This window comes from Suricata suricatta, chromosome 1 (assembly GCF_006229205.1).
Source record: "Suricata suricatta isolate VVHF042 chromosome 1, meerkat_22Aug2017_6uvM2_HiC, whole genome shotgun sequence".
NCBI classification, from domain to species: Eukaryota; Metazoa; Chordata; class Mammalia; order Carnivora; family Herpestidae; genus Suricata; species Suricata suricatta.
The window spans coordinates 72,988,513-73,016,461 of NC_043700.1; the positions used below are offsets into that span (position 1 = coordinate 72,988,513).

At 35.8% G+C, this 27,949-nt stretch overlaps 1 protein-coding gene across 1 annotated transcript in view; it reads left to right on the forward strand.

Moving 5' to 3' along the window:
- The first annotated feature begins 789 nt into the window (after window positions 1–789).
- IQCM (IQ motif containing M) overlaps window positions 790–27,949 on the forward strand; it is a 426,883-nt gene continuing 399,723 nt past the window's right edge. Inside the window, exon 1 of the mRNA XM_029954957.1 lies at window positions 790–870. The gene's annotated coding sequence lies outside the window, so the exon portion shown is untranslated. The remainder of the gene's footprint in view (window positions 871–27,949) is intronic.

The window sequence follows — 27,949 nt, forward strand, 5'->3', positions numbered from 1 at the left end:
GGAGTCAGGCCTTTGCAACTTTTATCTGCCTAATACCACCTATGGGTTTCTCCTGGGAGATGAGTAACCTGGAGCAATGCTCAGTGAGGAGCATAGCTGTGAACCATAAGCAGACAATGTTTCCAGTCACTGGGGCATTGACCCTGAAGAGTTACAGGCAGAATATCAGCTTCTACTACTAGTACTTTGGGCAGAACAATTCTTTGTTATGTGGAAGTAGCCCAAGCTTTGCAGCTGCATAACATCCCTGGCCCTACCCACCAGGACTATAAAATACTTGCCATATTTCCAAACAACCCCTGAGATCCTGGTTGGGAATTATAGGAGATCACTAGGCTGAAGCTTTGCTCAGTCTACAGAGGATCTAACATTGCTTTTTCTGGATGAGTGAGTGTATTTTGGATGAAAGTACCACCTGATCAAAGTTAGAAAAATTTGGCTAAAGATTGAGTGTCCTGGGACTCAAATAATGCTGTGCTGAGCCTAGTTGAATATAAATAGTTCTGGGGAATTACTGGCTCAAAGGGCATGAAGATTTTAAAGAATGTTGCTATGTGTTACTCTGTGGAGTGTTTGGGTCAATTTATCTTCTTATTAGCAACCTAGCAATCATATACTTTTACTATTTTCTATTTATTAACTTGGATTTCTGTAAATTCCATTGATATTGTGGACAGAGGAAGTGGGGCTTGTGTACCACAAGTTTTGCTACTGTGTCTGCTTTTATCCAGGTTTTACTAATGCTTACAAGAACCCCTCTGGAAACATGAGGAGAGCCAGGCAGAAGGGAGTGGGAGAACTGCTGGGCACCTTATCTACAATTAAGGTTTAAGAAAAACCAGAAGACTTAAAAGAGATAAAGATTTATGGGTAAGAAAATGGACATGTTTTAAATATTCACTGTACAAGTCAAACTTTCTTGATGGCAATCCTTTATTAGATTAGCTTAGTTTAGATTAGTTTAGATTAACGGGTTTGATGAGTTCAACTCTGTCTTTTTAATATGTATTAACAGTTCAAAAAGAAATATCTGTAGTTAGCCTAGTCTTGTTCCCAAGGGGCCAGCTGGTGCTGGGTTTGGCAGCTTCTTTGGAGAAAGACTCAATGGGTGTGGAGACTAAAATAACAAAATTTTTTTTGATACAGAGTGATTCCAGAGCATGATTTGAGACTTGAAAAATTAATTGCAGAGTATCCATCTATATCTGTGAACAGAAAACCTGTTGTCTTCCACATTTACACAAAATTCTTGAGGTGGTCAATTTCAAGATCCTTTATTTTCTTCCTTTTTATTTTCATTTTCTGTAATTACAGTTCATCCACTAATTTGTCATCATATTTCAGTGTGTCAGTAGATGATGATGCTTTTCTACATTGGTAGAACATGAGTCAGCCAATGAACAACATATGTTGGATTCCCAATGTTGAGATATCCGTGTCACTTGAAAAACATATTGACGAATGAAGAGACTTATATTTTACTTGGAAAGACTAAAGTTATAATGGTGAAATCGAGTGTTTTGTTATTAGCTGTATCCCTTGATTTTACATTTTTAGAAGTGACTAATCAATTATCCTAAGTATGAAAAAATGCTAGGAAGGTTGGTGTATTTTGCTATAGAAGCAAAAAAGCAGTATTCTGCTATAAAAAGATTGGTTTTCTGTAATTAATGTTTATGGGTCTATTAAAATAGGTTGATATTTTAATCTAGATTCTTTCATTGTAAGAAATATAAATAATTACTATAAGGGCAAACACATTTATTAAAGAAAAATCAGGAACTATGGAAACAAGAGGAAAAAACCAGAAAATATTCATAATCCAACCATTTATAAACAACCATGTTTATATAAATCTTGGTTTAAATTCTTCCAAGCTCTTTTCTTCTTTTTTGGTTACACCATTCCAGATTAAAAAAAATACATTTAAGTGCATATAAAATATATTATGTTGTTAATAATTATTTCCTAGCCTGCTTTAATCAAGTGATAGTATGTCATGAACAACTTTCTAAATTTGAACTATTTTATTTTTCTAAACAAATGAATAATGTTTTATATTATGGAAACACTATAATTTGACCCATAAATTGAGGGACATTTATGTTGTTTTAAATATGCTATTATTTGGCACCGCATGATGAGTATAATTAACAATACTGTATTACATACTTGAAAGTTTTTAAAAGAATAGATCATAAATGTTGTCAACACACACACACACGCGTGCACACATAGAATTCTAATTATGTGAAGGAATGGAGATGGAGATGTTAACTAACCTTATTGTGGCAATCATTTTGCAATATATACATATATCTAATCATCATACTGAATATCTCAAACTTACGTATGTGATATGTCAATATCTCTAAAAAGCTGGGAACAAATTAAGTTTAAAAAGACATTGTTTTAAGCAATTCTTCATTAATATCTTTGTACATAATTCATTGAATACTTGTTAGATTAGCTCCTTAGAAACATTCCTAGTAGAATTGCTGAGTTCGAAGGCATGTACTTCTTAAATTTGCCAGATTTCTTTCCAGAATGGTATACCAATTACATGCCCATTTATAGTATCTAACCTCCCCCACCAACACTGTGCATTAATAATCATATTGACTTTTTGAAGGTGGGTGATTACCAGATTGTTGTCTTAATTATCTTTTAATCATTAGTGACATCAAGTTTCTTGTAGTTATTGGTCATTTGCTTTTCTTGTACGAATTATCTCTATATGTCTTTGAATTTTTAAAAACTATAGTTTCCATCTTTTTAAATTGATTTAAAAGTACTTTGTTGATTAAAGATGCTGACCTTTTGTCATGTCTACTATAAATATTTTCCCCAATAATTTCTGTTTGGCTTTGAATTTTGTTTATGCTACTTTTTCTTGAACAGAGATTGTAGTTATTACATGTAAAGACGCTTGATATTTTCCCTTATGATTTCTCAATTTCAGTTCATGCTTAGAAAGACTAGGTTCAAGGTAAAAATATTGTAGTTTTTATTAAAAGTTTTTTCGAAGATTTTATTTTTAAGTAGTCTCTACACTCAGTGTGGAGCCTAGACCCACAACGCGGAGATCGAGAGTCACATGCTTCATCAACTGAGGTAGCCAGGTGCCCCAATATTATAGTTTTAAAAATATACTGTTGGATTTTGCATATAAAACTTACTGCTTCTGGAATTTATCTTTGTGTCTTGTGGTATAATGTAGTAGGTCTTTTTTTTTTTTTTACTAAATAGAGGATAATCGTCCTAATTATATTTGTTTTATCATTCTTTCTCACTTATTGGAAATTAGCCTTTCATCTTCTACTTAGTTCCCCACTCTGTGTAGATATATCTGGATTTTCTATTCTCCACTAATATATATGTTTACAGTAGAATAAGAGAAGATATGATAACTTCCATCTCTTATAAGAATGAGTCTAATGCTTCATCATTAAGGATATTTGTTGTGTTTGTTTAAAAAATGTTTTGAGCACGTTGAAGGAATTTCTATCTGTAGTTTACTAAAGGTTTTACATAATGTATCATTGTGGATGTCAGTGTTTTTCAGATGCATTTTTCAGGATCTATTGAAATAACCCAATTGTTGTTCTTACTTAGTCTTACACTGTAATGATCTTTATCAATAGATAGCCTACTGTTGAGCTTTCGTGCACTCTTAGTATAAAGACTACATGTTTTTGATGTTCTTTGTAAGTCAACCGCTGGATATGAATTTTTAATATTTTATATAGGAGGCCTTCATTTACATTCCTAAACAAAACTGACACATGGTTTTCTGCTTCTATCATCTTTTTGCCAGGTTTTGATACCAAATGTATGCCTGACTCAGAAAATAAATCTACATACCTTTTTCTTTTTTATCTTCTATGCTCTGGGATTTTTGAAATTGAATTTGAATTTGAAATTCAATTTGAAATTGAAATTAATTATATTGAACTAATTAATGTAAGAAAGCACCGATCTGGCCGTTTTTTGAGGCCAGCTCTGAGACAACTTCCTCGTTTTCCCCCCCATGGTTTTAGGTTAGTGTTTTTTTTCCCTCTCTCTTCTTTATGAGGTCAATTTTAGTTGCATGGATTTTCCTGTAAGAATATCCCCAGGTTTTCACATTTTTAGCATGGTGTTGTTCAAAGTAGTCTTTTACATTCTCTTGAAAACCGTTGTGTTTCTGGTTCCTTCCCTTTCTGGGTCAGCAGACAGCAAGTTAATAAATGAGAGTATGGACTTAGGGGCCACACTGCCTGGATTGAATCCTAGTTTCACTGTTAACAAGCTGTGTGACCTTAGCTAAATGACATTATTCTCATTCATGCCTCTCCAACTATGAAATGGATAAAGAAGTGTTTCCTACCCTATCAAATTGTGGTGAACTTAAAATGAGGCAGTATATGTGAAAGGTGCTTGAAACAGTGACTGGCATTTATAAACACTCTATAAATGTTTGTATTAGGGGTGCCTGGGTGGCTCAGTTGGTTGAGTGTCTGACTTCAGCTCAGGTCATGCTCTCACAGTTTCTGGGTTCAAACCTCATGTCGGGCTCTGTGCTGACAGCTTGCTCAGAGCCTAGAGACTGCCTCAGATTCTGTGATTCCTTCTCTCTCTGCCTTTCCCCCATTCGTGCTCTGTCTCTCTCTGTATAAAGAGAGACAGTATAAATTTTACATTATAAGTAAATGTAAAAAAATTTTATGAATGTTTGTATTATTATTATTACTCATCTCTAATTTTGTGGTATTCCTTTTCTCCCTTAAAAGTATTAAGCTAGTTGGTGGTTTATCTATTACATTTGTTTTGTCTTATTGTCTTCCATTTAACCCCCTGCCCTGATTTCCTCTCATTTTTGTCCTTTTACCATATATATACCTTTTAAAATTACTTCAAATATAATAAAGTATCTGATAAATATGGTTTAAAATGCTTAAACATTTAATAATAAATACTTTATTGCATTTGAGGAAATTTATAAAGATACACATGGAATCTCTTTGCAGCCGGTATAAACAAACAAAATGTATACTTAGGAAAAAAGGCATGCCATGGATGCCAATATTCTCTTCCAGAATCCAGAAGCCAGAGTCCAGGTTGTGAGAGAATCCTCTGGCTGGACAATTCTAAGGAGGTACAGTTCTCCTTGAACTGACAAAGTCTGTCCATCTCCTGTCCCTTCGGCCAAGTCTGCCACTGCTGTTGAACAACATTAGGGGTGCTTATTATGCCTAGAGGAGACAGACTACAGGCACTCAGCAGGAGGCCAAGGTGAGGCAAGACCAGAGGAAGCCTTCTGATATGACTCGTATCCTGGTGCATTCTCTCCATCTGGACTTTCTGCAAGCTGGAAGGCATTAGGTCTGGACTCTGATGGCACTTACAGTGATCCTGAGGGTAGAACTTGGTCATCAGACCCATAGAGCTTTGTATCTCTTTCCTCCTTCCTTCCAGTGCCTGTATTGTGCCAGTTTCCCTCAAGTTTGTCCCGATAGAATTGCCTCTCCAAGGGCTTGCCAATTTTGAGAAGGCCTTCCCTTTCCAGGAAAGATTCTGTTTTAGAGCGATAGAATAGATCTCCACATTCTATCTTATTGCAACAGTACAGAAATTGCAAGATTACAAAAGAAGTCAAAATGACTCCCCCTTTTTTATATGCTAGTCAATGCAATGCTGAAGAGTATATTACTAGCCATAAACACTAACCATATTGGGCCCGGACACTGATGTTGTTTGCAATGATATTGAGTCATGTAGAGCAGTGTGCCTTCCTGGGGGACAGGGTAGATAATGGTGAGGTTTTCTTTCCTTTCTTGCTAGCTTTCTGCGGACCCTACAGTGCTACCCTACCAAGGAATGAGGGTATTTGGCAAAGTAGGAGTTAATTGTCTCATAAAAAACTTGCCTTAGGAGCAGAAATTAATGGTCTCAGGGGACATCTAGATGCAAATTATTAGCTTATCAGAGACACTACATGTGAGTGGAGACAATGAGGCAGAGAAAGAGAAAAGAACAACAACAATATTAAGGTTGCTTCTATAGGCAGTGAGGGGACTCTTCTTTCTGAACCTCTGAGAAGTGTGCAGAGTGCTTCTCAGAATTGTCTGCCCTGAGAACAGGAGACTGGAGCAGAATCCATGGGCTTCCATGACTTATTGGTTGAGAGTTGACCTTTGAGGTCAACTCATCAGTATATCTGAATCCCCCTGTTCAGGACAAAATGTCTGGACACTTTCATTTTCTGCTTTTGCTTCTAGTTTTCTAATTCATACCTGAGTGTATTTAGTTCCTGATTTCTGGGCTTTGTCTGCTGTTTCCAGACCTTGTGTTTGTCCTCCATGCTAATGTCAAAATTGGCTTCTTCAGTGTTAATTCTTTACACTCTCAGATATTGTATGGCAAAAAAAACCAAAACAAAACCAAAAAATCATCTCAGATATTGTCTTGGTGTTGTATACTTGCTTTGGACATCTCACTCATTCAAGCTTGACTTTCCTAGAGCCCCATCCTGTTGTTCTATATTTACTTTCTTGCTAAAACTTTGGTCCTCTCCAAAACCTCTGCTTGGAGAATCAGATACTGGCCCAGTAAGGGAAGCTAAGGTGCTAAAGGGAAGATGTATCTAGAAGCATGATTAGCCCTACTTTGCAAGCTCTTAAGGGATACCTTGACAGGAAGCCAGCATTCAGGACTCATTATGGGTAGAGCTCACTCTGTGCCCAGTGATATTTACTTTTGGGCTTGTTTTTGTTTCTAGTACATTTCTAGGTTCCATGCCTTCAATTTGCTACCTATAACCTGGGTAAGTTTTTATATTTTTTTGACCTTTAGTTCCTGTGGCTATAAAATGAAAGTACTAATAGAACACCATGGAACCACCTTCATTGGATTATTGTGTCTGGCATATTAGCTACTAGTGTTAGAATCTTGAGTTTTACAATGGACTCATTTCCCAGCCAGCAATCAGAAAAGCTCCCTAGTGGTTGCTTTCTGGGATTTCATCGGAACTCAGGGCCAGCAAGGTTTGTGGGATCCAATATGCTGGCTTCTGCCCACCTTTTATCTTTGCTCATTGTCTTCTGACATAGAGATCCATAATAATAACCTTGATTTTGTCAGACAGTTAATAGTACCATATACTTTCTCATATGTTTCAGACTGTTTACATGTATTGGCCAATATAATCTTTCTGGAAGTTAGATTTTATAATCTCTATTTTATAGCTTAAAACCAAAACCAAACTCAAAATTAAAACAAAACAAAACAACAGCAAAACCCAGAGGGTCTGAGTGATTATAAGATAACCTAAAGTTATACATCCAAGAAGAATTCCATTCAGGATTGCAATTCAGGCTTTCAGGGTTTTTTCTTTTTAACTTTATTTATTTATTTTTTAGAGAAAAAGAAAGGGAGGGAGGGGGAGAGAGAGAAAGAGAGACTCTGTGCTGCTCACGAATCTCATGAACCATGAGATTAGGACCTGAGCTGAAATCGAGAGTCAGCACTTAACTGACTCAGCTACTCAGGTGCCCCCAGATTTTTAGTTTTAAGTAATTCTTCAAAGAGTGTGCTTTTTCATTATTTTATCCTCTGGATACTTGGTCTATTGTCCTAAGACAGAAACCAAAACAAAACCCTTCTATTTAAATATTTTAAAGTCTCATCATTTCTTTTCTCTGTTATTCTAAGCTTGGTAGCCAAGGGGAAAGGTTGATAAATAGATTACCTTGACTTTTTGCCCATTGTTGCAACACCTTATTCCCTATTTCCTCCATCTTGTAGTCCTAAGGGGATTTGCTATATTTTTGATTAATTTCTGAAAAGCTTTGAAAGATATCAGGATCTCTTAACCACTTTCTCCATCTTGGAACATTTGTGGCAGCCAGGCCTTTCTCCACTTGTGGGGATCAAAATAAAACTCCTTATGGAATGGAATGCTTGAGAGCTTTTCTGACTTTATTTCAACCTTGATAACATTCCTGCTTGCTTTATTACTAGTTGGGTGTGAGGAATTCAACTAAAAGAAATTATCAGATATAAGAGCTATAGTGATTGCTGAAAAATGAAAGTTTGGAGACTTCTGCATTTGGACTAACTCAAACTTCTGTCCAGCTTTTCATTTTCAGAAAAATTCCAAGGCATTTAAGTCCTGCATTTCTTCCATTTTCTTATCCACTGTTCTATTTTTCAGGTATCAGATGTTTATAGATTTTATACTGAGCTCTAATTAAAAATCAGATGAACACATGCATGTTCTTCATTCAGAAGTTTGAAAATTCTGAAATCTTTTTTAGCATGTGCTCACTGTGACATAATAGTGAAAAGTTACAAGTCAGTGTTATTGGTGAATTATGACCAAGGTCATGGAAAACACATTGCTTTTTCTAGTGGTTGCATGATTATCAGGTCTCTGATGATAAATCTGCATCCACTGGAAATGCAGTTAACTTACCTTGGTGATTTTGATTTATTAGCCTTGCAGTGGACAAGGTTGCCCATTTGTTAGTGCTTGTTTTAGATTTGAATAGCTTGGAAGCATATAAATTTGAAGGCAGAGCTTAAATTTGTCTAGTATTTCATATTTTATAGAAAGCATCTGATCGGAGGACTTCAACTTCTGTTATTTTGATTGTGGCACTCTTCAGTTTCTAATATAGTGAGCACATTTGATTTGCATTTTAGAGTGTCTCTCTTCGTGATCAATGCTGGAGTTTCTAAGAAGTGTCAGAAGTACAATAAAAACATGAAAATTATAGATGAACAATCAAGTTTTGGAGAGTAAAAGTTAAATGGTTTCAAGGGAGGACACTGAAGAACTCATGATTGGTAAACTGTATTCTATTTAAGCTTCTCTGTGAGCTTTTGTTCAAAACAGGCATTAACTGTTAGGGCTTTTATTAAAAATTATACTTAATTTTAATTATACAGAGGAATCTTCTAGCATTGGTCTGGAAAGGCATAAAGAAGATTCTTGACTGAATGAAAGGATGTGACTAGAATGAGAACTTAATGATACAGGCTTTGAGTGCCAAAACATAGAATACATTTCAGAGTTAGATTGACCACATAAGGAGTTATATGCCAGACTGAGTTCTTCTTTCTCCTTCCTTATTATAGCCTGAGGCATAGCATCTGAGATTTTTTTACTGCAAGCTGAGGCATAGAACCTATTAGGAGCTTTAAAAAAATTTTTTTTGGATTTTTTAAATTTAATTTTTATTTTTTAAAATAGTTTATTACCAAGTTGGTTTCTATGTAACATCCAGTGCTCTTCCCCACAAGTGCCCTCCTCCATGACCATCACCCTCCTTCCCCTGACCTCAATCGCAGCAATTTCCTACTCGACACATCCCCAAAGGCAAGGGAATCAAGAACAAAAATGAACTATTGGGACCTCATCAAGATAAAAAGCTTCTGCACTGCAAAGGAAACAATCAAAAAAACTAATAGGCAACCGACAGAATGGGATAAAAATATTAGGAGCTTGAGTGTTAGTCTTTATAGCTGGGTTTCTCAGAATCCATAGAATTGTCATATTGGGCTGGATAATTGTTGGGGGTGGGCAGGGGAGTTGTCCTGGGCATTGTAGTTACCTAGATGCCAGTAGCAGTACACCCAGGTGTAATAACCGAAAATGTCTATGGACATTGCCAAGTGGTCTCCCACCCAGGGAATAAAAATCACCCCTGACTGAGGACCACTAATGGATGTTCATGATACAGGAAAGAGAGAAGAATGACCCATGAGAAGGTATCCATCTTGAGTCCATCAGTGTGTGTATGAAAATAAGATGCAAATCATGGTATTTAAGCCATTTGCTATTAAGCGCAGTCAAGCTGAGCTAACCCTTATAAGTTTAAACCAGTGAGAGATGATTGCAGTGTTATTTCAGGATTCTAGGTCTGGCAACTGTGCAACATCTGATAGTTTTGCATTTGATGTTGCATTTAAATATAACATTGAGAATGATCAAGTTTTTTGATGTAACTTAATACTTGACATTTATAAATACTGAAGTTTTAATCATCACAAACAATTGTAACTCTATACTTACATGATGTTAAATATTTTAAGAAATGAAAAATAAGAAATGTTCATCTTTCAGTCAACTTTTATTGATTCTTTTATTTTATTTATTTTCAAAAATTATGTTTATTTATTTTTGAGAGAGAGCAAAGTGCGAACTGGGGGGGGACAGAGAGAGAGGGAGACAGAATCCAAAGCAGGCTCCAGGCTTTGAGCTGTCAGCACAGACGTGGGGCTTAAACTCACGAGTGTGAGATCATGACCTGAGCTGAAGTTGGACACTCAGCCGAATGAACCTCCCGGGTGCCTCTTATTGCTTCTTGTAACTCTTACATGCTGAAAGTGGAGTCTTCCTTTTGTGAGGCATTTTACTCTTTTCTGTGGTCAGATTTGGTATTCTCCACAAAGGAGGTTAGCCTGTATTCTTGCCTGGAATAGAAAGGCTCACCTTGATATAAGTAGTTCTATAGTAACGCCAATTGTCATCTAGTAGATTACAAAGGGATATTCTGATTCTAGAATTCTTTGGGTATCTAATGAAGGTAGACATATGTGAGAAGTAGGAAATAATCATAGGGTTGTCAAGGATCTAGAAAACTATTTCAATTATTTATGACTTATTTGGAATTGGTTTAAAAAGTTTTAAAAGTAGATAATTTTAGATTAAAAAAGAATAAAGGAAAAATACAGAGATTAGGTACTATCAAGCCACAGAGATCATTATAACTTTGGGGCAGTGAATTTGTTTCTGGAAGTTTAACTGGAGCTAAGACAAAAGGTAAGTTATTAAGCAGTATCAATTGGGTTAAGTACTATTCGTTATCTGTCTTTAAAAAAGCTTTTAAAAGCACTTTTGTTTTTTGGTCACAGAGTTTGTCTGAAGAAATACATCTTAGTTTAGGATTTGAAACAATTATATTGATAGAGTTTTTTGCTTATAAATATTAAGATATATGTCAACATTGTTTTCTGTTTCATAAGATGGAAACATGTTTTCTGTTAGCTCTCAGGGTTTTGTGCCATATAGGATGAAAAGCCTTTCCTTCCTTAGGCCTCAGAAGGAAAAATTTTAAGTGGAGGTTACTAATTTACCACATTATATATAAAGGCAATTAAGGCCTCTGGCCAGTGTCCAATTTTAGGTAGTATAATGTCTTTATGACAACTGAATTATAAACTATATCTCCATGTAGCTTTGTGAATTGACTCATTTGAGGTACTTAATTTTTATAACTTAAAAGTTGAATAAGTCTGTCATATTAAACACATTTAGTGTCAACTCTGAACTATTACAACTGTTGTCAACAGAGACCAACACTTCTTTGAGAAAAAATTATGCCATTTTCAGAATAGGACACTTTCATTGTTTTTGTTGCTTTCCTCTAAAAGTCAATCTCATCACTAAATAATCCATGTTGTTTAGATATAGATTTTTTGTGTACTTGAACACAGATATATTTAATTTTTTTGAAAGATGTGTACTGAATGGGACATGAGAGAATCTCAGATTTTAACTGTAATATGATTTAGATTAAAAATTGGTAATATATAGGATCTATGTGAGAATTATACTTTTTTTTTTTTTTTTTTTTACTATTGATGGTCTCTGTCCATTGGGCCAAATGCTAATGATAGACCAAAGACATAGGTCAGAGAAATTTTTCTCAACTGTTCCTAAGTGAGGTGGAACAGAGGTGAATAAGTAATTATTAGAATAACCAGTAACCATTCTGGACAACTGGCAGGTACTTATGATTTGTTATGAAAAAAGCTATCATATAGTTCTAAAAACATACTAAAAATATTATGTTTATACTTTTGAAGTGATAAAGTGTAAAAACATTACCTTGCTCATCCTTAGTAATTATTCTATAGACTTAAGACAATTAGCTTGATATAAAGACTTGGTGGTTCTTTCCAAACAGGTTGTGAATGCAATTCTAAGAATGAGATGGTATTTTTTAGAACTGTTTCCAGTACAGCATAGCCAATTATATGTTTTCAAGGGGTAGAAGTTACAAGTTTCTAATGTGATTTATGATATGGAAATATCAACATAAACTATCTTGGAGTGAAATTACTTGATCAATATCTCATGGAAATTTGCCCTTTAGTATTTCCTCTTGGAATGTCTTACAATTTTTAATATTTGAGAAGTTTAGGTAGTGTGCAAAAGGTTTTATTCTGATGAGTATTAAAGAAATTAAGACCTAAGCTCTGTTTGATTTTCTATATCTTAAGCTTATCCAGAGTCTCCTGTTTGTTTTAGAAATATGAAGGAATTCAGAAGACTTGTTTCAACTGCCTCCTCCAATTTAGGCAACTCCTCCGTGAAGTCCTAGATCCCAGCATGTTCCTAATGAATTGCAGATTTCCAATCTTTGGGAGTTTGTAATGAAGCACTGGGGTTCTAAATGGGTCAGAGCAGATTTCATACTTGTCAGATTGTGAGAAAATCCAACCAGCAATCTGTGCTAAAGACTCTGGAATAATAAATTTGCTATCTACTGGTTTCTTTTTTCTTTTTTTTTTATCTTCTAGGGAGATAAGAACATTATTGAAGACTAACCAGTGAGAGTTCTTTAAAGGTATTCCTTATTGAGAGGTGGGTCAGTTTGTTCTCCAGCTCAGTATAGAGATGAATCAAATGAGTTTCTAATGCTTTAAGGGAAGAATGTTCTGTTTGGCTTAGATATTTACTGGTATTTGGATTTGTTTTCTGCACAAAATTAAACATGGAGAAGTAGCACTAAAGGGCACCCAGTTCAATTCTTTCTCAAACTTTAGTTCTGGTTGAAGAGATGAAAAATTCTTGAATTACTTTGTTGATGATTTTCTCTCCTCTGTTTTGTCTTCCTGGAAATCCTGCTTTATAGTTGCTGACTTCCTAGACTAGTCTCCTACCTTTTGTATCTTTCCTCTCTCTTATTTTCTCTCTCTTTTTGACATCTTTTTATCCTTTGATCCTGGGTGATTGCTTCAATTTTATCTTCTAACCCTTATACTGGTTTTTAAATCCTGCTTTTTAGTTTCTACTAGTTCTTTTTATGGTTGTTCTTTGAATGTTTCTTATTTGTGATAATTTAGTTTTTTGTATCATGGATGAGATATTTTGACTTATTGCTCTGATTTTTTAAAAAAGTTTCCCCCCTGCTCAGAATAGCCTCTGTGTCATACACATTATTTCTTAAATAAGATGTTTGTTTTGATCTCTCTTCCCTAAATGGGGGCTGAAAAGCTTTTTGGAAGCTCCAAGGATTTTAGCAATGTCAAATTTAAGCTTTACTGTGGGAGACAGAGGTAAGCCATTGATTGGGTTGATCAAACTCCTTAGAGAAATGTGTTCTAATATTTTTTACAGAGGGAAAAATTCTAGCTGTCAGTCTTCTGGTACTAAAAAAAAAAAAGGAGTGTGGGGGTGGAAGGAAGATGTCTCAGCACCTTGCATCCTATATGTACAGTTACTTAATCTCTTTGTTTTCAGAAGTTCCCTATGTCCTCAGTTACTGGGATTCCCCTAACTTAAAGATCTTTTATTATGATCTTTCCAGACCTCAGTGGGAGTGGTGAAGGAGGAAGTGGGCAGGGGTGAGGGTCATTACTTAGGAAAGTGGAATAAGGGAAGACATACAGGTATCTAACTACTTTTCAAATTGCTTTTATCCAGTCCTACTTACTTTAGGTTTCCACCTGTCTACCCACTTTATCCTCAGTTGTAGAGAAATTAGTACTACCATTTGCTGAACATTGTGGAGAATCTGTTGTATAACTAGTTCTTGACTTTTCCCACTGTCCCCTTAAGACTGAACTTCCTTGGTTCTGGGTGTATACCTGCTCTCTGCCTTCCAAAACTTAGCTGCTATTTTTTTGCTCCTGTTCTTCCCCTTCTTGTGGGTTCATGTCTTTAAAATATAGGCCAAATTAGATAACATTTGTTAAATATGCTATCGTACCCTGGAGCACTCTATTCAAAATGTACCTTTGATGAGAAATTTTCAGAAGGCAGATTTTAAATTAATCGTGCACAGAGTTTGGGGTAGAAGGTTTACTTAGCTGTGAAGAGGAATTTACTTTTAGAACTAAAAGGAAAAAATATCAAATTTAACTGTTTGGGGTATAGATGTTGCAACTATGTCTTTCTTGTATGGGAGTTTTCTATTCAGCCAAACAAGTGAATTTTTAAAATTAACACAAAATATAATGTTTTTATGCAGTGAAGAAGTTCACCAGGGGCTACGTATATATTTTAATGCAGTGAAAAAGTTCACCAAAGAATAGGTATAGGTATAGCCTGACATTTCTGCAGAAAGGATCCTTTAGATACTAATATGGTTGACTCATAATAAGGGTCAAATGGTTGTTTTTACAACCATCACAACAAAGTAAAATGCTAATGACTTTTGTCATGATCGCAGAGGTCTGTGTAGTTGTCTTGTTGTAGAGGAGGGCAAGATTTATAATTAGCCAGAGTGGAAGATCAGCTTCAATTTACGTAGATCAAACTGGAGGCAAGAAGTAAACAGTTCCTGCTCTTCGTATTTTATACCAGGGTTAAGGCAGGAAAAAATATTTACTGTTAAAGCAAAAAGAGCCTTGTAATTACTTCTAACCTATTTTGCCAACAAGAAAAACATGTTAGCAGTTTTATTATCAGTGTTATTCCAAAGTGTTTAGGTGATATTTAGCTAAATTTTAAGAGGATACTCTGTAAAGAATATTTAGGAAATGGACATTTTTACCATAACTGAATGTGTGTGTGTGTGTGTGTGTGTGTGTGTGTGTGTGTGTGTGAGTGTGTGTGTGTGTAGATGATCTGGAAGGTAGGATTGATGAGGTGAGAGGCTGAACTTTACCTTGAAGTTTGTAGAGGCTCCTCTGCTATTATATTCTCATTTGTGTCTCCATAATATGTGGTTCTATCACATATTTCTGGTGCCCATGCTCACCTTCCAATTAAAAGTTAAAAACATGCGATTAATCTAAAAAGAGTATCTGTAGGGTCATTTCCACATGACAGAGGATTTGACCTTTGTCATAGTGATATTTGGTGTTAAAGGATGGCTCTTGGGATTTTGACTCCAAGTTAAAAGAAGCATTTATATTTCTCAGTTCACCCAGAGGAGTAATAAACCATACTTCAACTTCTGAAGTCTGTTTCAAAGTCAAATGTCTTCCCTTTGAGAGTACTTTGCTGCTCACTTATAAAACTGGAAAAGGGCATTTCAGTCAATGCTTTATTCTCCTACTCAGGAACTGAGGCTGAGTTAGGTGACCACCAACAGGGATAATTTAAGGGACCCTCAGAAGGCCCTTCTATCAAAACGTATCTCCCTGGAAGAAGCCTGTATATTTCCCCCTAGTTTTGTGAACTGTTTCAAGTTCTGTCTATTACAGATTCACTTAGATTACAGTTTCCTTTTTTAAAATAAAAGTGTCCCAGGGAGGGTTAAGTAGTCTATTAATCAATCATTCATAATCCAATGTGGCTTAGTTTAATGAAATTGCTCTTTTTTAGTTAATGGAAGTTTTGAGGGGGTCAGAAAGAGAGAAAAAGAAAGTAATTTCATCCCTGTGGTTCTTCAGTGTAAGGTAAGCCTTAGCAGAGGGTACTAACGTGGGCTCATGCGACATCTAAAGAGCAACAAGAGGGTATGGGAAGTCTGGGATTGGGGAGGGAGCCCCAAGACCTAGAAGATGAATGAAGAAATGGGAAAATGACAAACTTTGAACTTTGAAATATTGTAGGCGAGTTAATTTTCTATAATAAAGGCCTTTTAGTTAATTTTATTGCTTCAGAGAAAGAGCTTTGTATTTTTGGTTGGAATTTGTGTTATGCTTTATGTAATATACATTTTAATATTTTAGGAAAGAGAATATAGACCCTTAAAAACGGACAAGCTATTAGAAAGATGCCATAAAACATATATGGTGCTTATTCTGTCTTATTCATTAAATAATTGTTTAATATTTAAGCAAACAAATGTTTAATTCAATTAAACATTATTCATTAAACTTCCATTAACTACAGGAAAGCAATTTAATTAAACTATTTCTGTTTTAAACTTAAGGGAATAATCAGCGTTATGAGACCAATATCAAAAGCAAAGCAGAGATATCAGAATTATTCAGTAGATCAATTCAGCAACTCTTTGACTGAAAGAACTATCTCTTTCAGAGATGTATTTTTTTCTTTGTGTTTTGCTATATGTCAGGGATAATGCAATAGTTATGTCCTTGGTAGGCTTGAAAAATATTTTAATTTAAACTGGTGTTTCTGTTTTTTTTAAGGTTTGCTCTAAATTGTCAAGCCTTTGAAGTATAATCTATTTTAGGAATTATTGGGTTTGTTCTTCTTATGGGATAGTTTATGTGAGTAGAAAAGCAAGTGAATTTAGGGGTGCCTGGGTGGCTCAGTATGTTAAGCGTCTGACTTGGCTCAGGCCGTGATCTCACGGCTCCCAGCTCTGTGCTGACACAGAGCCGTGAGCCTGCTTAGGATTCTGTGTCTCCCTCTCTGCCTCTCCCGACTCGTACTCTGTCTCTGTGTCTCTCAAAAATAAATAAACATTTAAAAAAAAAGAGAAGCAAGCTAATTTATATTCCTGATTAATCACTCCAATGGGAAGCTGACAGCTATACTAGAGTCCATATACCACTTGCCACTTGAGTTTTAGTCTCAATTACAAATATATTACCTATGAAGAAATAAATGATCTCATTCATAGCAGTTGGGCAAAATCAAATCTGAAAGGTCAGAAGCTAAAGCTTCATATCTAATAGTAACTATGATTTATCATCAAATCCAAATCAAGGTAGGTTTGAGAGTAAAAAGTGACATTTGAAATAATTAAAGTATTATCCATATATTCTTTATCACTTCTGACTTCTCTTCAAGTTTAGTACTTACTCTTCTGCAGTGTGCAACCCAGAAGTTAAGTTCATCCAAATAATTTTAAAAATTCAAATGTTAAAATTTTCAGTTTTAAAATTTCCCTTTAGTTCTTTTTTAGAGTTTCCATTTATCTCCTGAATACCCCCATTTTCAATCCTTGTATCTTGCTTGTGTTGAATATAGATGGTTTCTGACTTTTTGTAGTTCAACTTACAATTTTTTTTTAACTTTATGATGATGCAAAACTGTATACATTCAATAGAAAACATACTTTGGATTTTGAATTTTGATCTTTTCCCAGGCTAGCAATATGCAGTACGATACCATATAATGATTCTGGGCAGTGCCAGCTCCAAGTCAGGCACATGATCATGAGGATAAACTTATCAATATACTTATAACCATCCTTTTTTTTTAATGTTTATTTTGAGAGAGAAAAGGGAGAGAGAGGGAGCGAGCACACAAATGAGCGGGGGAGAGGCAGAGAGAGAGAGGGAGAGAGAGAAGCAGGGCCCAAGCAGGCTCCACACTGTCAGCTCAGAGCCAGATGCAGGTCTTGATCTTATAAACCATGAGATCATCACCTGAGCCAAGATTAAGAGTCAGACACTTAAATGACTGAGTCACCCAGGCTCCCCAACAACCATTCTATACCCACACAACCATTCTATTTCTTTTACTATAGTATTCAGTAAGTTACATGAGATATTCAATACTTTTATTAAATAGGCTTTGTATCAGATTAATGTGTCCAACTGTAGGCTAATATAAATGTTCCGAGCATGTTTACAGTAGGCTAGGCTGAGATACTGTATTTGGTAGGTTAGGTGTATTAAATGCATTTTTGACTTAGGATATTTTCAACATATTTTGGATTTATTGGGATGTAATCCCATCAAGGAAAATGTGTATGTATTCTCTTGATTATGAGTTTATCTCTTTGCAGGTTTTGTAATTACAAAAATATTATATCTTGTATATTGTTTATTAAAGTACAAAAAGTTGAAATATCTACATCTATGTATTTCTAAATATTTTATTACATATTTCTTTTTACTTCATGGTTTTCTTGACTTTATATTATAGTTCTTTCAATGAATTTTAATTTCAATAATTATGCTTTTTAAAACATTTTGAGTATAGTTGACACACATATTTCAGTAATTATATTTTTAATTTTCCTTAAAATCTTAGTCTCTAATTTACTCCTTTTTCCCCTCATAGAAATCTATTTTTATTAAAAGGATGCAATATTTCTTAGACTTCTCTTGTGCTATTTATTTTCTTCAAGTCTGGCGATGCATCATTGATCATTCTTACTTGTTAATTGGGAAGTTTTAGTAGCATAACTCGCTGGTGTAGCATTCCTTCGCCACTGTATATTGCTGTGTCCCCCTGAGTAAAAACTCCACATACTTGAGTAGGCATGTTGACTGGTAGATAGGCTTGAATTTAAGATGTGTGCTATGTGACAGACAGTCTGATGCTTTCCTTTGGAGTGTAAGCCTTCCAAGAAAAGAAGTCTAAATTCTTTAGGGATAGACTGCTTCATGTGGTATTTCTGCCAGTTGTCTGAAAGTGAAACTGGGAAGGACTTAGCCAGCTGTTCAGTAGTGAGCCCTTTATTCAAATACCCTCGCTAGTGCTGTACAACCTATTTTTGCTTTCCATGCCCCCAGGTTGTGTTGTGGGAACCTCTCTGGGTCTTCAGGCAAACGAGACCTGCCTTCTGGGCAGCCCTCATCTGCTGTCCGATGCCTTGTCTTCACACATACTGTCACACCCAGAGTCCATCTGTAACCTGTCTCCTCTGAATTCATGAGACATTGTAGACTACTCAGAACTTACTGTTCATTCTGCCTGCCTCCCTTATTCACATTTGCTATTACATTCCCTTTTCTGCATTTGTAGATTCATTTCAGTCTTATTTGAAAGGAGGAAAGGTGAATGTTTGTGCTCTGGCTGCCGTCTTGCCTCAGTAGTAACACACATTTTGAACATAATGTTATTTAAATGCTTATGCTTTTGCCTGTTTTGTTTTTAAGAATTTTAGGGGAAGTGAAAGGTTTAAGTATCTTCTGCATCCCCCCCTCACCTGTTCTTGATACCTTATAAATTCTGTGGTGGACCGAGTATGGGACAGATCCAGCAAATACTTGTTGAATGACTGTGTCTTAAAACCTAACCATAATGAAGTATTATAACAAAATGTGAGAGTTTTGTGGTGGCAAATTTGTGTTCTGGGAAAAGTAGAAAAACTTAAACCCATATACGACATCCATATTTAAAACAGTTTATTTTTTAAAAATTTTTATAAAGTTTTTATTTATTATTAAGAGACAGAGGGAGACAGAGCATGAGCAGGGGAGGGGCAGAGAGAAGGGAGAGACACAAAATCTGAAAGAGGTGCCAGGCTCTGAGCTGTCAGCACAGAGCCCGATGCAGGGCTCAACTTACAAACCACAAGAGCATGACGTAAGCCGAAGTCAGACGCTTAACCAACTGAGCCACCCTGGTGCCCCAAAACAGTATACAGGGGATGGGCAGAGAGAGAGGGAGAGAGAGACTTGCAAGCAGGCTCTGCGCTGACCAAAGTCATTCCAGGGCTCAAACTCACAAATGGCGAGATCATGACCTGAGCTGAAATCAAGAGTCATATGCTTAAATGACTGAGCCACCAAAGCACCCCCAAAGAATATATGTTTTTAGTGAGTTTTGCTTAGTATTTACTGATTTATTTATTTATTTATTTTGAGAGAGACAGAGACAGTACAAGGGGGGAGGGACTGAGAGAGAGGAAGAGAAAGAGAACCGCAACCAAGAGTCAGATGCTTAACTGAGCCACTGAGGCACCCCTAACTGAGTTTTACTTAAAATAATCTTTAGATTTGCCTGATTTTATAGATAGGAAGCAGGAATGAATAGAGGGAACAGGTTAGAAGCTGGTGGAATTAGAGCAAAGAGGCATGAGGAGAAGTAAAGTAAAAGAACTGATGATAGTTGATGGGGGAAGAGGTGCCTAAAGGCAAAGAGTAAAAAAAGGAAAATATCTGGTCTCCTGCCTCCTGCTTCCTTTGGCAGGAGTTTTAACTCAAAACTACAACAGAAAAACAAATTTGAGTTTCTGTAGCTGATCTTGGGTATAAGTACTCCGTATTCATGATTTGTCCTCAGTCAGAAGGTAGCTACGTACTTTTTACTACTTTTTATACCAGTGGAGCATTTATGTGAACTAGTTAGGACATCCACACCTTTCTTAATACTTCCTAATTAGGCCGAAATTCCATCAAGGGATTTGTGCTGACCTCATAAATAATGAATGTGAAATTTAATTTTCCAAAGTCACAGGTGCCCAGTCAAGGATACAGACAATTTATGTATCTTTGTAGGATAGTCTATGACATGTGAACATCACTTCAGTGCTGAAATGCACAGGGCCAAGTGTGGAGCCTGTTTTTATGCCATGGTTGAAAACTGCCGTATTACTGCCTGATTCACAACAATTCTGCGGGATTTCTGTATTTTTCATGACTTGGTTTGATTGCTTTTCTAATCTGTGGAAATAATCTAGTAAAGGGAAAACAGTAAGCACAGTAGCCAGTTTTGTTTCTGTTTATAAACATTGGGTATCAGTAATCAGAGAAGAGAACTGATGATGTGTCAATGACTAAGATAAGTATTACTGATATGCTAATTTTTCTGTTCTTTGAAAATCCTCTATGATGCACCTCTGAACAATTGAACAGAAAATATTCTAAAAAATCAACTTCCTTTATATGGCCATTTAACCTTCCAGGGATGAAGTGGTCCACCTTATGTAGCTTTTATGAAAATTATGAAATTATGAAAATTATGCAGCTTTTTAAATTCTAATAGTTTGCAATTAGCATCACATCACAAAGTGCCCTGCCTGAAAGTTTTATATATAATTTTAATCTTGCAGCATTACACTGTAATTGTACTAATAGTTTTACCCCATCAAAAGTCAGTTTAAAAATGCACATTTTTCATTTCCACATATGCTAAAACTTTCTCAAGTAAATTAAAATACTGTTATCTTTTCATTGAATAATAAATATGGGTTTCCCTCTGATGTAATTAATAAACCTATCCTATTCATTAGAGAACAGAAATATTAAATCATACATTAAAAAGCGGCTAAGAGTATTTCATTACCAAACCAATTCTGCAGTTTCTTAGACTTATGGAAAATGTTACTCACCTCTTGGGGAAAACCTTTGGCAGAAAGCTGAGTTTTGCTTGGCGTCCTGTTTGCATCTGTTCAGTCTCTGGCTAGCCTGTTCTCAATGTCAGTTGGATATATACTCTCTTCATGTTGTGGAAGAAAAAACAACTTTAGTTCTCAACCCATATTTATTTTTCTCCTGATATTTAATCTCTATGTTGAGTTTGAGATTTAGGAATCCAGTGTGATAGTTTAAATGTGTACTGTTGTAATAATGACAGTTTTCAAGTAATCGAATGGGAATCTGGAGTTTTGCTTCTTATTCTATTATAGACTCTTAATTTAAACATCCCTGTGGTGTAAAATAAGGACATCGTATGAAGTGTAGTTATGTTTCTGATGTGGAATGAGCCTTTTAGAATTCTTAGCCATCCAATAGATTGCACATTAAAATTTTTCTAGGTAAAAAGGGTAATTAGAGTCAATGAAAGAAAGGGAGAAAAACAACAAAATACGGTAATAAAATTTAGTTAGTAAATAATGTTACCTACAAAAGCTATTTATGTGTTGTGAAATATGAAGCATAAATCTCATTATTGGAAATCTTTTATTGGAAATTTTGATACCTGAACAAAATTATTCATACTTTGTATTGCCTTCCTTTTTAATTACTGAAAGTTTGATTATCTGAAATAGCATTACTTTTTCTAAACTGAAGTCAATGATCTAACATATAAGAGACCATTAGGGAGTATAAATTCATAATATTTATCTTTAGGTTAATATTCAGATGATAAATTTTAAAAAGAGACCATTAAAATTGGATGACTGAATTACTTACTTGAAGTCATCAGATTTTATTAGCATAAATATATAAGAGCTAGATTTGGCATCTATTTAATTGATACTAGAGGGAAGTGGGTGTGCACATGAGTGTATGTTTTTCTTTGACATATGGCCTGACCCCTGGGTTATCTCAGAGTGGAATTTGTAGTTGCCGAGTTGTGCTGTTTCACTGTCATTTTTGATGCCATATTATAATTTCAACCTATGCTTTGGGGAGAATTTCATTCTTAATTGTGCAAGAATCCTCCCTCAGTCCTTAATTTATCTTTTAATTTGGAGCCCAGATTGTCATTGTCTAATTACCCCCATAGTTATATCATGTGAGCTGTTCATTCCCACTGACACTTCAGGGTTTCTTGGATCAGAGAACACATTTTATTTGACTTTATCATTTTATGGTACCTGATCCTTAGTAGAAGTTATAATTTTTACAGGTCTCTTTAATTAAATTCAAAACATCATTCACTTTGCTTCCAAATATAAATTGTATATTTGAATGGTGGTGGACTTTGTAAAGGGAATAAGCATTTATGTTTGCCTACTATGTGATTTTTTAATCTCCACAATTAATCTAAGGTATGGTTGAGTTAGGTTATTATTATTTCTACTACTTTACAAATGAAGAAATTAAGATTTAGGAGAGTAGGCAACCAACCTAAAGCTATCTGAGCTAGTAAAATGTGGAAATTGGATTTGAAGCTAGGTCTTTTTGACTCCAAACACTTCACTGTCATCCACTAATGTGCCAACCCTCTAAAAACACAGTAAGTATGGAAACCAATTTGACAATAAACTATTAAAAAAAAGGAAGTATTAAAAAATAAAAACACAGTAAGTAGTAGGTTGGTTCTGTAGATGCAGTGGTGAGTAAAAATAAACACAGGCCCTCCTCTCCTTAAGGTTACAGTCTCATTGGAGAATATTGATAGTCTCCAAATATTATATTAATATAGAAAATATACCACAACTGTGATAAATGCCCTGAAGGAAGTGGACACAACTTTATTGGCCTGAGTAATATTAACTGAAGAAGCTTGAGCTCAGATGGGAACAGTAGGAGTTAACTCCTGAGCAATGGTGGAGGAGCATTTCAGAAGGAAGAGCAAGTGTAAAGAACCTGTGGAAGGAGATCGCATGGTGCTTTTGAGATGAAAATGTAGGGCGGGACAGCTGAGGTGAAGAAAGCTGAGGGGTGTAGTTTTGGGAGTCTGGGGAAAGATGCAAAATAAGGCTGACTTTTCAAAAGTGTGGTTTTTTTTCTCTTTATACCAAGAACAGTGGTATATGAAGGATACACGAAGGATTTAAATCAGCCTGTGGTCTGATTAGATTTGTGATTAATAGGGGTGAACATCAGAGTATCATGCAGTTGCACTCTTTAGAGACCTCCGTAGATATGAAGGACATTTTCATTATCTATTCTGTTGAGTACGCTTGGAAAGAGCCCTCTAGTTAGGTTTCTGTTCCCTCTTTGTGTGTCACTTGCTGACATTTTAGTTAGGTTCTCTGAGATTTTCCAGCTGGAGAATGTGTCAGTGTCCTCTCTAGAACTCTAACGTGCTGTATGCTGTGTGTCAGGCATTGTATAAGCCGTAACTTGGTATTCAGTATCAACCCAGTGTAATTAGTCTAATACCACCCAATTTGATGGAGAGTGGATAGCTTTCTTCTTTCAGACTTCTCAAATTCCCTGCTAGTAAGGAGCATAGATTTCACTTCTTAGTGGCAGAACTGAACAGGCATGGTAGGACGATGATCTGAGTACTAAAAGGCATCTGTGATGGTAGGGGTGAAGTCCGGGGCTAGGAGATTGAAGGGAAGGGGAAATACCAGATGAAGATAGGTGAACATCAGAAACATACCAAAGGGAATGAGGGAGCCTAGACCTCCCTAAATTTTTTCATTCTCAGTTTTGCCCTGGGGTATTGAAGAGTGCATGAACACAGGATTTATTTATTAATTTAATTAATTAATTTTATTTGCTTATTTCTAGACAGACTCTAATGCTACATAGAGAGAGGGCACAAATTAGTACATCACTTCTGGTTGTTTATGCTCTCTGGACCTCTCATAAAGGCAGATGCTCACATGATAGTTGTTAGCAGGGATAGTGAAAAGCCACTGTCACCACAGTGGATAGGGATCAGAGGAATCTGGGAAGGCAATAGTTGCAACATGAGGACAGTGGTGATGCTAAATCCATGGTGCAATCAGAATGTATAGAAACTAGCAGGTGCTAAATATAAATTTATTGAAAGAATGAATAAATGAAGTGGTGGTGTTTTAGGGTTGGGGTCATATAGGAAAAGAAACTTAGGAACACAGAAGCCTTGGAATTGCAATACCAGTGGGGTTTTCATTTTGAGGAATGTAGCCGGAATTCAGTTATTCGGTCCAGTGAACAAAGTCAGTAGGAGGCTGAGATCAAGGCTGAATTAATATAGGATTGCTTATCTGGGGTCCTTAAATTCTGTAGGATTAGAAATCTTGCTGCAGAACTGGTTTTGTAGTTGGGGGTACAGAGATCTTCCATTTAAGAATTAGAAGGATGATGGAGTGAATCATCATAATAGCAGACCTCTTCCTAAACTGTTTTCTGGTTCAATCAGCAAGAGTGTTATTTGCTTTTGTTTTCTGATTGTTTTCTTTTGCTTTTTGCCTGTATTGGGTACTTTAATATTGCCTTAAGCTACTCATTGGGCTGCTGCAGAAAAAATGTATGAATCTGAACAAGTTTCCCTCTCTTTTTGTTTTCCCTTCTCCTTCAGGTTAATACTGCTTAACACAGAATGTTTAGATTAGGAACCTTTTAAAAACAATTTTTTTTTCTTCTCACATGTTTTATCAGGTAAGAACATGGTGGTTTCTGGTGGGTATTTTGACACATGAATTCCAGATAGCCCAAAATTAAAGGATATTAGTATCATGGTATTTTTGTAGAGGCCAAAATATGATATGTATATCACATGGCTATTAACCTTGGATAGTGAAAATCTAAGTTTCTGGTACCAAATAATTTTTTTTATCTTTTAGTAACATTTTTCTGATGTTCCTTATAGAATTACATGTCATCTATTTTTAGTCCATGCAGTTTGTGTACATCTCCAGGGGAGAGTGTAACCTCTACTGAACAAAGAGAACATTTGGCCCAAGCCAAGCCTTTCAGAGCCAGTGATAATTTATCCATGGACCTTTGCTAAAATTAAAGCAATCAGAGTCTACTGAGCTCTGACAAAGTTAGCCTAGAACTGTTGGAAGCCATCTTTTCATCGTATATAGGGATCCTCCTGGGGTTAGAGCCAACGTAGGTGAGGGCTGAGAGATGGAAAGAGGGAAAATGAGTCCTGATGAAATTTTCAAGCCCCTAGATCCAGCCATGACTGTAATGTGTTACTTTGTTTAAATTTAATGAGCCTCTGCATTCCCCTTTTGCTGATCTTAAGATTTACTTTGCTCTCCGAAACCTGTTATAGAAACAGATCCAGTCTTCTTTGTTTATGGAGGATAGGCATACAAAAGTAGTAAATGGTAAATATTAAATAGTGATAGAGGATGAAATAAAAACCAACTTTTATCAACTGCCAAGTTATATATTTTCTGAATGATTAAAATAGACTCTGTAAGTACAGTTAGTCTGAGATTACATTGTTGATATAGGAATAGGTGGTACAAAGGACCTTATTGGCTTAATGACCTATTGCTTTTTGTACTAGCTATTGCTATTTTTTACAATAGCATATTGTACTTTTCAGTAAAAAAAGTGACTTTCAAACTATATGCAATTGAGGTGTTTATCTCTGGGGGCGCCTGGGTGACTCAGCCAGTTAAGCTTCTGACTTTGGCTCAGGTCATGATCTCACGATTCCTGAGTTTGAGCCCTGAGTTGGGCTGTATGCTGACAGCTCAGAGCCTGAAGCCTGCTTCAGATTCTGTGTCTCCCTCTCTCTCTGCCCCTCCTCCTCTTGTGCTCTGTTTGTCTGTCTCTCTCTCTCAAAAAAAAAAGATGTTTATCTCTTGATCTGAATTCTTTATTATTATAATTATTGTTATTTTAAATTTACATCCAAGTTAGCATATAGTGCAATAATGATTGCAGGATCGAATCAGTGATTCATCTGCTATGTAATACCCAGTGCTCATTCCAAAAAATGTCTTCCTCAATGCCCCTTGTCCTTTTAGTCCATCTCCTCACCCACAACTCCTCCAGCAACCCTTGGTTTGTTCTATGTTCTATGTTGTTTTTAAGAGTCTTTTATGTTTTTTCGCTCTCCCTGTTTTTATGTTATTTTTGCCTCCCCTCCCTTATGTTCATCTGTTTTGTATCTCAAATTCCATGTATGAGTGAAGGCATATGATATTTTTCTTTTTCTGACTTATTTCATTTAGCACAATACACTCTAAAGTTCTATCTATGTTGTTGCAGATGGGAAGATTTCGTTCTTTTTGATTGCCAAGTAATATTCCATTGTACATATTTATACCACATTTTCTTTATCCATTCATCCATTGATGGCTTTTCACTAGTTTAATTTGTATTTTTGTTTCTCTGTGTATGCAATGTGTCTTTTCCATGACTTCTTTTAGGACTTTCTCTTTAGCACTGATTTTAAACAATTTGTTGTGGTTCAGTTTTACTGTGCTGGGGTTAATTGTACTTCTTGGATCTATGGTGATATAGTTTCCATCAAATTTGGAAGTTTTCTGGCAATTGTATCTTCAAATATTTTTCTATGTTCTCTCTTTCAAGGATTCAGTTAAACAATGAACAGAACATTGATAAATTATAGGATCGGTTTAAATATTCTCACAACTCACTGACTCTTCATTCATTTTTTTTCCAGACTTTTTTCTCTATGTGTTTCAGTTTGGATGATTTCTATTTATATACTTACAAGTTTACTAATCTTTCATATCTTAGACATTGTAGTTTTCATTTCTAGAAGTTATATTGGATCTCAAATATTCTTCCAGGTTTTTGCATAACATGCTCAATCTTTCTTCTAGCTATTTGAACATATGGAATACAGCTGTAATAGCTAGTCTAATGTTCTTGTCTACAAATTTTATCATCTGTGTAATTTCCAGGTTGGTTTTTTTTTTTAAATGTTTTATTTATTTTTGATACAGAGAGAGACAGAGCATGAGAGGGGGAGGGTCAGAGAGAGAAGGAGACACAGAACCAGAAACAGGCTCCAGGCTCTGAGCTAGCTGTCAGCACAGAGCCTGACGTGGGGCTCGAACCCACGAACGTGAGATCTGACCTGAGCCGAAGCCGGAGGCTTAACCGACTGAGCCACCCAGGCGCCCCTCCAGGTTGGTTTTGATTCAGGGTTTTCTTTTCCTTATGAGTCATATTGGCCTAGTTTTTTGCATGCTTGATAATTTTTGATTGGATGTCAAATATCATGAATTATACCTACTGAGTACATCTTGGCCAAAAGTGGAAGCCCTAGAAATTATCATACAGTTTTAAATACAAAATGCAACAATTGGTTAAGTCATTCTATCTTTCTCTTAGAACATTTTAGTCATTGCTCCATTGGCATGCAGAAGTTGCTGTGAAGTATGGAGTTAGTAAAATTCCCATGATTAGAAAAAAATATATATGTGTATACAGTAAAATCTTGGAATGTGAGTTACTTGTTCTGTGAGTGTTCCACAAGATGAACACACATTTCTAATAAATTCTAACTTGATAAATGAGCCATGTCTTGCAACACGAGAAGTATGTGATACTGAACATCACATCACAACTGAGCCAATGGTTCTTCTCTCTCTCTCTGTCTCTCTCTTTCTTGCTGTGGGATTATGGGTGATCATCTCCCATGCTCAAATGCTTGGTCTCAGGCCACGGTGTTTTGCAGAAATCGGTGATTTTTCAGAACATTGGAAGGTGCCCACAACTGGTGCTAGTGTATATTTTGTCACTTCAGAGCACTTAGGGGCAGTCCTTTGCGTTTCCATACAAGATTAAAGTTAGGAATTCTTTGCTTCAT